Below are 12,111 nucleotides of genomic sequence, written 5' to 3' on the forward strand. Positions count from 1 at the left end.
CTTTGGTGTACCGATCGGTGTGCTACTTACCCAGTCATATGTTTCAGCAACTATTTAAACATTACGATTGAGTTGTGCTTTTTTATTTGCCAATTTTGCTCTAAAGATCACAAAGTTACGTTTAAGATTTGTGATTATAGTAGTATCGTGGCTAGACACCTGTTCATACTCGGTTATTATGGCTAGATTGTTTCAAGTCTGTTAGCTCCACAACTACAGGTATGTATACTCAAGAACCAAAACTTTTAGAAAAATAACCAACTTCAAAAACACCAGCAAACTACCAAAGTGCACCAAACCAATGTCTTATCTACAATAAACGTCTTGTAGAAAACATGCCATAAAATCATTTCAAGCAAGTGCACAGTAAGTAGATCAGGATGCCATCATCCCAACAAGAATGCATAAAATCGGTCGGCCCCTTAACTATCATCTAAAACCTGGAACCTGAACCTGGCGGTGCTGGCGGCAACCGGTTAGGCGTGCGGCGGCCTGCGGAGTTTGATCTGGACTGCGGGCCGTCATCGTTTTCAGAAGGGTCACTGCTCCTGCGACCGTTGGATCCAAATCTAGAGTCAAGACTTGTAGGGCCGTTGGCAGCAGAATCAAAAGCGGATCTCCAGTCACCTCCACCACTTCTTGGACTTTCTGTTAATGTCATGATGATAAATAATATTTTATGTTTATCTCTAGCAGGTCAAAAAAAAAAACCCGAACGTTAGTAAACTATTTGGTGAAAAGTTCATTTGTGTTTAGTAGTTCATGTTTGTTGAAGTTTGTTCATTTAAAATTTTTAGGCTTATTACAATTTAGTCTAGTTTGTTAGTTTTTAAGACCCAACAGATTGATGTTCACGCTTACTTTTAATGTGTGTTCGCGCAGTTATGTTCTTTTATCTATATTTTATTATGTTTGTTAGTTAACGTTCGTGAACCGTTCGTTTGTACTACTAACAAGCCAGCATAAACTAACACAAACACTTTATTTTCTTAAAAAAACACGAACAAGAAATCCCTGTTCTTTAATTTCTCATGTTCAATCATTTGTTCCATTAAAAGTTAAGCAAACAAACACGAACATGCCCTGTTTGTGTCCGCTAGGTTCGTTAACAGGTCAAACGGGTTGAAGCTCTCAGTTCAGTAGTATTTATAACGCATGAAATCTTCTAATCATTTATTCAAAAAATTAAACTACTGAAACGCTACAACTTATATTGCGATGCACCAACTATTTAAAAAAAAAGGTTTGGACAAAAATGCATTAGGTCAACCAACCGGTCAGACTGTTTGACCGGACTTATTTTAGTTGGAAGGAGAGAGAAGATGAAAGTAATACACAATTATTACCTGCAGGACTATCATTTGACATGCCTGTAGCAGCAGCTGCTCGATTATCATGAATGCTTAGTTGTCTGGTGAGTTTGGAGAGCAGGGAGGATTGCTTCTCTATTTTCTCTCTTCTTCTTTTAACATTACCATCCTCTTGAAGCAGCTCCTCTATCCTTGCTGTACTTTGGGAACTGGTGACCAAAACAATAAAAAGTAAGCAACAGATCTTGACCATGCTTAAGAACGCGCTGATTCGACCCATTTCCTTCTAAATGGGCCAATTTCAACAAAACAGGTAGGGTGAGATATAGCAAGCTTACCTTACAGAACTGTAGAGTTTATTGAGCATATCTTCTTTAGCCTTTTCTACCTGGCAAAGAACAACTGCCTGCAAAATCTGAAAAAATAAATAAGAAAAACATTAACAGAGACAAGGGGAGAACTGTAGAGTTTATTGAGCATATCTTCTTTAGCCTTTTCTACCTGGCAAAGAACAACTGCCTGCAAAATCTGAAAAAATAAATAAGAAAAACATTAACAGAGACAAGGGGTTTAAGGATAAATGAAACATTGAAACACCTTTGGGACATTGGCTGCAAGGCTGTTGAGAACCGCTTCCACGTAACCGCGCACTTCTTGGGCCATCCAACCTAGTTCTTCCTCTGGATCTACTGGTTTTCTGACCATTGTATCCTAACATTTTCAACCAATCAGCTAAGACCAACACCTAAGACACAACTTAATAGCAATATAAAGTACACATGGCATGTAATTGTATATCACTTGTTCGCCTGCGCGCGTGTGTGTGATAAAAGAGGATAATTTGCTGTTATAACCGAAAATTCAACCACTGTACAGGAAACATCTGTACAGGAAGTGGCAAGGTAACATCTGTACAGGAAACAGGTCATTTTTAGTCCATGTCAAAATTAGCCCATTGATTAAACACGCGCACAAGGACTGATCAAACTCGATCGACCTCCTTTTGTTATTAATAAAAAATGTGAAAAATAATAGTTAACCCTTACAAAACATGGACCCATTATAATGACTTCAAAACCCAAACCGGTTATGACTCAAATCCTAACAAACACATAAAAGTAACCTATGATTATCTTGACCCATTGGACAAACATAAACAGATAAATAAACCCCAAATAGAACTCTTAACTAATTATCCCACACTGAATAATTAAATAAACAAACTAAAAGATATTAAGGGCATTCCAATGAAAGTCACATTTGGATGCAGTTTTACTATAAGTCACAGTATGACAATAACAAAAGTCAGTTAACTCACAAGAGAACCGTCTGAATGCGTATGTCGAATGGGTGGACCATTTGGCTTCAATTTGACTTCATCCCCTTTGATACCCATCATCGATCTTATTTTGTTTAACCACTCGGCCTTATCAACAGCACTCTCGGCCTTTAACACAACAGCACTGTGAGCTGTATAACCAGGTAAACTTTAGGTCTGCATAACAACATGATTACACTATATGTAATCAACATAAACAAAAACATGTTGCAACTAAGAAGTTACCTTTTAACACGGTCTTGTATGCAACCTTCTTGTTATCCTGAAGACCAAACTAGGTGGTTTTTCTTCTACCTTTGACTTCTTATCTTTTGAACTTTTCGATGGGGGTTCATCCTCTTCAACTTCTTCTACAGCACATTCCTGATAATACATCCACCGTTTAACTTTTATGTGTGGCCTAATATATTACTTTACCATTTTCATAAGAATGAATACTATGATTCGCATTTCGAACAGGCATGAATACAGGATCTATAGGATAACTTCCATCTTGAAAGGTATTTGGCGCTTTTATAAGATATCCGCGATTCTTCTCTATTTGTAATCCAATAACCAACTCAATGGGTTCCGTTAAGCTAGCTATATGCTGTGTATTATCGACAATTTCTACATAAGGCGGTAAGATGATATCTTGAGCAGTTACATATCCAGGGCCCCTGACACAAATAGACGCCTCACAAGTTCCATAGAGATTACTTCTCAATACGATTTCTTTCAAATTCATTAAAATTTCATGTACTGATTCTTGAATACCCATTATGGTAGAATATTCGTGTGAGATTTTCTCAGATTTTGCGCGTGTGATACATGTTCCTTCGATTTCTCCAAGCAAAGCTCTTCGCACCGCAATGCCAATTGTGTCTGCTTGACCTTTCATAAGTGGAGACAGAATAAAGCGCCCATATAAAAGACGCTTACTGTCCGCTGCTGATTCAACACACTTCCACTGTAGTGTCCGAGTAGATCAAATAATCACTTAATGAAGACTGCCAGCACATACCTCTAAAGTGATAACACCACGAAAGTTTCTCTCTTCTTGTTTTTTGGTGTATCCAAGCTGCAGAAAAAACATAAAATGTTTGATTACATGAAATAGAAAGCATTTATCTTATAAATAACACAATAAGTTTGTACCAAAATTAGGATTAAAATAGGAATTAAAGTGTATTAGATTGTTTAATATGATTTAGACACTGCTTTGAAGTATATTAAAACTCATGCCATATTACTAACCTTCCCAGTTTTCTCATTTAAAACAAACCATCTCCGACTCCACCCATTAGTTTTTGCACTTTTCTTCAACAAAAATCCTGCATGAAAAGAATAAAAGTTATAAGTGCATTATGCATCGTTATAAGCAAGCAAGATTAATATGCACAACCATTTGAATATAAGACCCAAAGAGTAACATTCATTGAATAATGTTAGCATACAAGATGCATTGACCTGTTAGAAATCATTATTACACATGGTATAAGGTGATTAAAAGACCAATTTAAATGATCTTGTAATTAACAGCACTAGGATAAAACAAATTACACCAACAAATGCTACTCGTGATGATGGCCAAAGTAAACATAGATAATTTTTAGTCAAGTTTAACTGCTTGCAAATATGGATATCCTGATACTAAAGACAAATCGGTCTAAACCACACAACACAAGATGTAATATGTATTAAGATCCCACCACAAACCAAATAGATATGCATAAATCTGTCTTATCATCACTTGGTCAATAGAGAAGTGAAAAGAGCAAGTAATTGTGTCTAGGGTATTATTTGAGCATTTGCATTGTAGATTAATCACCTTAATTTGTATGTATCAGGCAAAATAAGAAAACAAAATAAACCTAAACAAACATACCAACCAAATAAAACAAAATTCACAAAGCTGTCTACAATCCATATCGACCTAATTAACAACCTAAACTACTACAAAAAAAAATACGATACATCTGGCATAACACATAAAATAACATACACATAAAGCCATGACGACAGCTTGAAATATAAAATAACCATCAAATGTTTAATATAATAAACGGTAAAACCAAGTAAAATATGAGCAATATGTGAAAGTGTAACTCATAAACCATCAAAGGTTTAATATAATGGATGGTAAAACCGAGTAAGAACTGAGGAAGATGTCAAAAATGTAAACCTGCTGTTATCTCCCCCTCAGGCCCTGCAGTCTTTAAAGTAGATTCCTCTTGTACATTCTTATCTTGCTTGGTATCCTTCAGGGATTTTAAATTCCCACCTGTTTGAGGACTAGCTGCCTGAACATATTAAAAAAAAAAAGCTTGGTTGAAACAGAATCGTTAATGCAAATTTAAATGAAGTAAATCAGTTAATACAGCATCTATGACAAGTATGATTTACCCTATTTAACAAAGATTGTTCTGCATCAACAGCCTTCTTGGAAGATTTGGTTTTAATCTCTTCCTCTCGTCTCTGCCTTTCCATCCTGACACAAGAATAAGAGAATAAGAGAAATATAAATAAAGTAATAAACAAAAAAAATTATCTGCACACACCCGTAATAAAATCTAAACAGAGAACCAAAATTTCCATATACTTTACATCATTGAACTAAAGGTTACAAGGAAAACAAAATAAGATTTAAGAAAATCATTAATGCATTCTAAAACAACAAAAAAATATATATACTTAGAAGATTATCATCGACGTACCTTCTTTGCACCAAACGGATGAAATGCTGAGGTGGAACAAATACTCGCTCCATGTCAACAAGTGCAGTCACCATGGTCTTTGCATCATTCTTAAACCCCTCCAAAGCAGTAGTGGCAATTGCCACCACCTGTAGTTGAAACAATAGAACACACGTTAAAATACACAATTTAAAATTAGCAAATATTGTAGATGGTAAATATGAAGGTTCCCTGGATGGATCTGCACGGGATATCTCAATCTACACAGGTGCGGAATCCCTGCGTAGGCTGTTACGAGCGTAGAACACGAATCAAACAAACACACGATACGAATAAACGAACACACGTTATATTATAACCGAAACACGTGATATAATCACTGAATACAGACTCAATACTCTCTGGTTCTCACGTCTCTCGACTCACACACGTCTGTATACGATTACCTTCAACAACACTAAACAAGCCGTGACCTAGCGTATAAATACACGACAACTTCGCCTGATATGTTCAGGCGAAGTTGTTGCTAACTTCGCTTGACTAACAAGTTCGCCTGATAAGCGAACTTGTCAGTAACTTCGCTTAAACATAAACAAAACACAATTAACATTACAGACTGGATTACAGACACTAGACTATGAACTACTGACATTATGCACCAACAGACTCCCCCTTGGCAGTAGCTTCATATCTTTATCTTTAAGCACTTGTCTTGTAATCTTCATGCATGCACTCCCTCTCTTACACAGACCGTGACTACTCGCTGATATTTCCTCGCTTCGCCTTTCTAAGCAGGAATATAGAATATCTTCTTCTCGTTTAACACCTGCAGATCAGCTTTAGATAAATTAACAAGATGCATCGGATCATACACTCTTAGCACTTCTTGTTCGTCTTCGTCTTCCATCACGGCTTCAGCAGTCTGGCAATCCACATACCACCATTTCAGATCTTTCAGCACATCTTGAGGCATAGTCTTCATTGGAACCTCTTTCAAACACCGAATCGGCTTATATTTCATCACCATCCAAGGTTTGCCATCTGCTCTCATTCCTCTTTCAGTATCTTCAACTAATTTCCCTTTCTGTGGTTTTAACAACTCAAACTTTTTCTCTTTAATACTTTCTTTCCATACTATCTTCCCAATAACTCTGGCCATATTATCATCACTTCTATTAATCAACCCCAGTCTGGCCAAATCCTTTACCTCACACTCAGGTAAGGTATTTAGAGATCTCAACGTCCTCTTAAAGTATTGGATCACATCATATCTTTTCACCACGAACACTTTTAGCTGTTCATCATATAACCAACAGATAATGCCTTTCTTTGACTCAGCGTACCCTTTAATATGATAACTTTTCTTGAACATTGTAGGTACCACTGGCTTCTTCGTTTTGATAAACCAATGAGCATAGCCTTCCTTCCATCTAGGCTGCTCCTCCCATTCTGTATCATCAACTACTGTATCTTCACATACATTCGACTTCTCAACGGTTGGAAGCTCGTGTTCAACATTCTCCTCTACAATTTCACCTTCTTCAACATCATCTTCTATCACTATCTGTGCACCAATCTTCTCAATTTCTTCTAATGGCAGCACATCATCATCACACACATCATCATCCAACTCCTTCAAGGCATCAATCACATCATCTCCCATCTCCTCGTCATCTACCATCACCACCTCATCACCACCAGAACCGCCAGCTGCACCTGCAGACTCCCCCTGAGCTGTGGTTGTCCCAAGAGCTTGAGTAGTTCTTGGCAACTCACCACCTGCACCTTTCGATGCATTGGGATCATCGTCTCTGTCATTCTTCTTCTTTGTCCTGAGCTCGTCGCCTTTACAGCTCGTCTCCCCCTGAGATGCCAAGAACTCCTTCATAGCATCTATAATTTTTCCATGTTCAACCAGGAGGGACGACTGTAGTTGATTTTCTGCTACTAGGCGCTGAATAGCCTGGGTCTGGATAAGATATATCCTAGATTGCTCTGCCACGACCCGCTCTAGTGCAGCTATTCTTTCCGAGTCTGATAGGGTTGCATCGAAATCGAACCTCATGTGAGATATGTCTTGAGTATACTGAGGAGGGATTTCGAATGAAACCGGGACATCAGAAGTAGCTGTGGACGTAACCGCAGGTGGTATCGTGACCGACAACCCTGCAGTGTGAACCACTGTCGACTCAATAACCTGTGCAACAACCTCCGACGGAGTAAGCGTTGGAGGCGGCAACGATACAATATCTGGAGTCGTCAGCTGGAGTGTGATGGATGGCAGGCCAACAGACGATGTAGCCACCACGGGAACGTCCGTGGCGCTTGGCCTTGTGACCTGTAATGGTGCAGGGACAATTGACATACCGGACAGTGCGGGCGGAGCGAAACGTATGACTCTAGAGCTCTCACCAGCTCCCCTACCTGCACATGTCCTGTCCCTTCTTGAACGTCTGATCAACTTATGAATGTCTTCTTCTTCTTCTGACTCACTGTCGTCATCTGTCCTCTTTCTCTTCCCATACGTCCTCTCTTGAGTTACCATCATACGTCTTGCCTCATCCATTACATCATCAAAATCTGAGTCAGCCACCGTTGTAGCTGCCCTAGTAACATGCACAGTCGAGGCACGTTCAACAGGGACCTGAACGTTCTCCTCTGGATCCACCCGATCCATATCAAAGAAGCCTTGACCACCAAATTCTGCATCAAGGTCCACTTCCTCCTCCAGTGACACAACAGGAGCAGCAGGTATAGCTTGAGGTGCTCCTGCCTGTTGTGGTGCCGGGTCCCTAAACTCATCCCCACGAGCAGGCACATACTCCGGGTTGATTAAGTACCCAAAGAGTGGAGTATGCCTAGGACGCAGTTCAGGCTTGCTTCTAGCACTCGAAGTTCTACATTGAGCAAAGATACGCTTGTTCACACTCTCCACGTATCTGATAGGGCGACGTTGAGGCAACGTGGGAGCAACATGATTCAAGATCATTTGGAGAAATCTTGGATACATGATGAATCTCTCACGCCCCATCGCCCTTCGCTGTCAATCAATCTCATAGAAGACCATCTGACTCAAGCTGTAACGCTTGCTATAAGTCAGAGCAGTCATCGCCGACTGCAAGGTCGCGCCCATCCCGTCAGTGCCCGCCTTCCTCCCTGACATGCAGACAATCATTACGTGCATGAGGAAGCGCCACTGATCGAGCAAGAAACCTTTCCTTCTTTGTGTATCCCCCAAGGGACCAGAATATCCCATTCGTAGAAATGCTCCATCACGGAACGGAGCAACAAACTCTGTCGGGTCGTCCCTCGTCTCGTTTCCAAATTGCAAAGCCACCCGGATTTGTTCAGACGAGAACTGAACATCCTGACCATTTACCGTTGCACGCATCACCGGGGGGTCGACGCGGCAGTCATATTCCACCGTCTGCCAGAAATCCTCAATGTTGGGCAAGGAAATCGGCAGAGTGGTCGTAATGGCGTGGAATATCCTCGAGCGTAAAAGGAAGGTGATGATTTCGCGGAAATCATCAACTCCGCTCGCTTCCGGGTCTAAGGTGATATACATGTGACTCGGGAAGAACTGTCTTTGTTGATCACCTCCGTCATCACCGCCTGCACCACCTGCTCCAGCAATAGCAGCCATATCTGCAACAAACGAACCAAATTAGATAAACGTTAAAGCATAACACAAGTTCGCTTGTTACCGTGAGCGAAGTTGTGATAAAATCTGTATAGGCGAAGTTAAAGGTGGGGCGAAGTTGGGAACAACTTCGCTTCATCTTTAAGTTCGTCTAATAACTAATAAGTAAAAAGGTCCAGGCGAAGTTAATGATAACTTCGCCTCACCACAACATCGCCTCAGGCGAAGTTACGGATAACTTCGCCTAAACTGTAAGTTCGCCTGAATCTGAATCAGCGACAGTAAGGCGATTCGAACGACGTGCAGTTGGTGATTTCGGAGATCAAGGACTCCGAAATACATGATTTTATGAAGTTTTATACGTTCAAGTGGTTTACTATCACGTAAAAACAAGTTTGAAAATCGGGTTTTTAGGTTTCAAATAGTTTAAAAACAAGTTTAAAAAAATAACAACAGAAGATCGATAAGAACAGATCGATAACTTCACTTTGGTTGACAGATAGTAAGTTCGCTGATATTTTGAAATAATGAAATGTTTGACCTTAAAACTTCCTTTATATAGGAGCGGAGTTATACAGGCGAAGTTGTGGATAACTTCGCCTAGGGCGAAGTTATTCACAAGTTCGCCGATATATCAAATTTTACAAAATCAACCCCTATAATTTGAACAATTTGCAATTAAGTTTTAAAACTTCCTTAAAGAGTTACATGACACGATCAAGACTAAGTAACCAAGTATAAAATCTACAACTACATAAATAGGAAAAACTTTTAAAAATTAAAGTACAAGGGATCAAATTTCAGTCTAGACAGGGACTACCATGTTTTAGAAAAGATCCGAACAGGAATCATACTAACTACGTGACTGTCACATAGATCCGTGTTTAGCTGTATTATGACATAAAGAAACAGGTTGTAGGCAGGTAAATAACTTAAGATGGTTTTCATCATTTCTGTGATACGAGTTAAGTTCAATTAAGCTCAAAAATTAAGTGGGCAACAACTCAGAGATTATGATGCCTCCTATCTATTCTCAAAGCGTATTTGGCTTTCCCCAAGTCACCCCGAATTGACTTCAACCCATAGTGTCTGATTAAGTTTGTAAGTACTCTTCATCTTCTTCCCGTTCTCTTTCTTACTCCATGATTGAGAAGTCTTGACATTGTCAGCTCTAGAATGTTTCAATAACTCATAAGGTTTTTTTTTTTTTTTTTTTTTACGATAAACATGTACATAGGTTTCAGAGTAGTAAACAACTGCAAGTCCCGAATCTGGATCACTGCAGTTTCTTCACACACTATCTTTACGGGAATCAGAACACTTACGGGCTCGTGTATGACTGGGTAATCGCTTTTCTGCCTATCATTCGGAAAGATATATATGAAGACATGCAAAACTCTTAAGGAGTTTCCACGTAAAATCGAGTAGATTTAGTTTGTATCACATCTACTTTTACGCACCATAAAAAGCTACCATGACATACAATGACTGTTCTAAAGCCTTTTAAGCCTAATAACTTCACTAGTTAAGCACATAGAATCAGTAAATCTATCATTTTCCAATGTTGGATCAATTTTCGGTAAAAACATAGTAACAGAACTTCGTACGAATTAGTAGACTTGAAAAATAATTTCATTTCCCAAAAAAAAATTTTTGACTTCAATCGCCCCGATCAGTTCAAAGTCTTCAGGTAAACGGTTATCCTGCGAATCCAATGGATTAGCTTGACCGACCACATACAAGTATGTGTCCTTCTAACTAAGTATGATCGACTAATTTTCAGCGAAAGAATAAAAAGACATCATAATCACCCCGGTCACTTTCAGTCATCTGGTTAATGGCAACCCTCATACTCTACAAGTAGAAAATGAGGACCAAACATATCCGAGGATATGTCCTTCAAACTGAGGTAACCGACATAATTTTAAGCGATAGTGACATTTTTTTTTTATATATATATGCACAAAAAGCATGGTTACTCGGGATTGATCATCCCATTCAACTTAACAAGGTTTTGAAATCTTGATTTGTCAAACGCTTTAGTATATAAATCAGCGAAATTATCAAGCGTATCCACCTTTTCAAGCACAATCAGTTTCTTCTCAGCACAATCCCGTATAAAATGATGACGTACGTCAATATGTTTAGTTTTACTGTGCTTTACGGGATTATTAGTTACTGAGATCGCAGCAGTGTTATCAATACAAATTGGAGTAAGTGAGAAATTCAGACCATAGTCGCGTAACTGTTGTTGAATCCACAGAACCTGGGAGCAGCAGTTGGATGCTGCCATGTATTCTGCCTCACATGTTGAAATGGCGACTGATGTCTGCTTCTTGCATTGCCAGGACACTAATCTGCCTCCTAGAAACTGACATCCTCCAGTAGTTGACTTCCGACTCTGATTGCACCCTCCATAATCAGAATCTGTGTAAGCTACCAACTCCAAGTCTCCTCCCTTCGCGTACCACAACCCCAGCTTAGGTTTGCCTTTGAGATATCGCAAGATCCTCTTCACACCCTTCATGTGAGATTCCTTTGGGTTTGCCTGAAAACGAGCACAAAGACAAACTGCAAACATAATATCAGGCCTAGAAGCAGTTAAGTACATTAAAAAACCTATAATAGCCCGATACTGAGTTGGGTCCACATCTGCGTCATTGTCTGTCTCAGCACCCAATTTATGGTTGACGCAGATTGGAGTATCGAATGGAGTGCTGTCCTCCATCTTGAAGCGTTTGAGCACATCATGGACATACTTGGTCTGATGAATGAACATCCCATCCTTCTTCTGATCAACCTGCAATCCTAAAAAGAAAGTTAGTTCACCCATAGCACTCATTTCAAACCTTTTCTTCATGACGGCCTCAAACTCCTGACACATGGAGACTTTTGATGCAGCAAAGATAATGTCATCCACGTAGACTTGCACCAGCAGGAAGTCGCTTCCTTCTCTCTTGAAGAACAACGTGCTATCTATCTTCCCTCTTTCAAACCCATTTTCAAGCAAGTAATCTGATAAGGTTGAGTACCAGGCACGAGGTGCCTGATGTAGTCCATACAACGCCTTGCTTAACTTGTAAACGTGGTCAGGAAAGTCCGGGTCAGGAAAACCCGGAGGTTGCTCAACGTACACAACCTCAT

The 12,111-nt window shown here is 39.6% G+C and overlaps 1 pseudogene across 1 annotated transcript in view; it reads right to left on the reverse strand.

The window, feature by feature from the left end:
- Nucleotides 1–427: 427 nt before the first annotated feature.
- LOC143625726 (dynamin-2A-like) overlaps nucleotides 428–12,111 on the reverse strand; it is a 61,297-nt pseudogene continuing 49,613 nt past the window's right edge. Inside the window, exons 14-24 of the transcript XR_013152318.1 lie at nucleotides 5,346–5,473; nucleotides 5,035–5,119; nucleotides 4,814–4,931; nucleotides 3,886–3,962; nucleotides 3,653–3,709; nucleotides 2,875–3,012; nucleotides 2,629–2,780; nucleotides 1,908–2,021; nucleotides 1,649–1,716; nucleotides 1,347–1,519; nucleotides 428–648 (exon numbers count right to left, since the gene is read on the reverse strand). The product of XR_013152318.1 is annotated as a dynamin-2A-like (transcript). The remainder of the gene's footprint in view (nucleotides 649–1,346; nucleotides 1,520–1,648; nucleotides 1,717–1,907; nucleotides 2,022–2,628; nucleotides 2,781–2,874; nucleotides 3,013–3,652; nucleotides 3,710–3,885; nucleotides 3,963–4,813; nucleotides 4,932–5,034; nucleotides 5,120–5,345; nucleotides 5,474–12,111) is intronic.

This window comes from Bidens hawaiensis, unplaced genomic scaffold (genome assembly GCF_021521415.1).
Source record: "Bidens hawaiensis isolate Kalapana, Puna unplaced genomic scaffold, B.hawaiensis_p1.1 tig00004199_1, whole genome shotgun sequence".
NCBI classification, from domain to species: Eukaryota; Viridiplantae; Streptophyta; class Magnoliopsida; order Asterales; family Asteraceae; genus Bidens; species Bidens hawaiensis.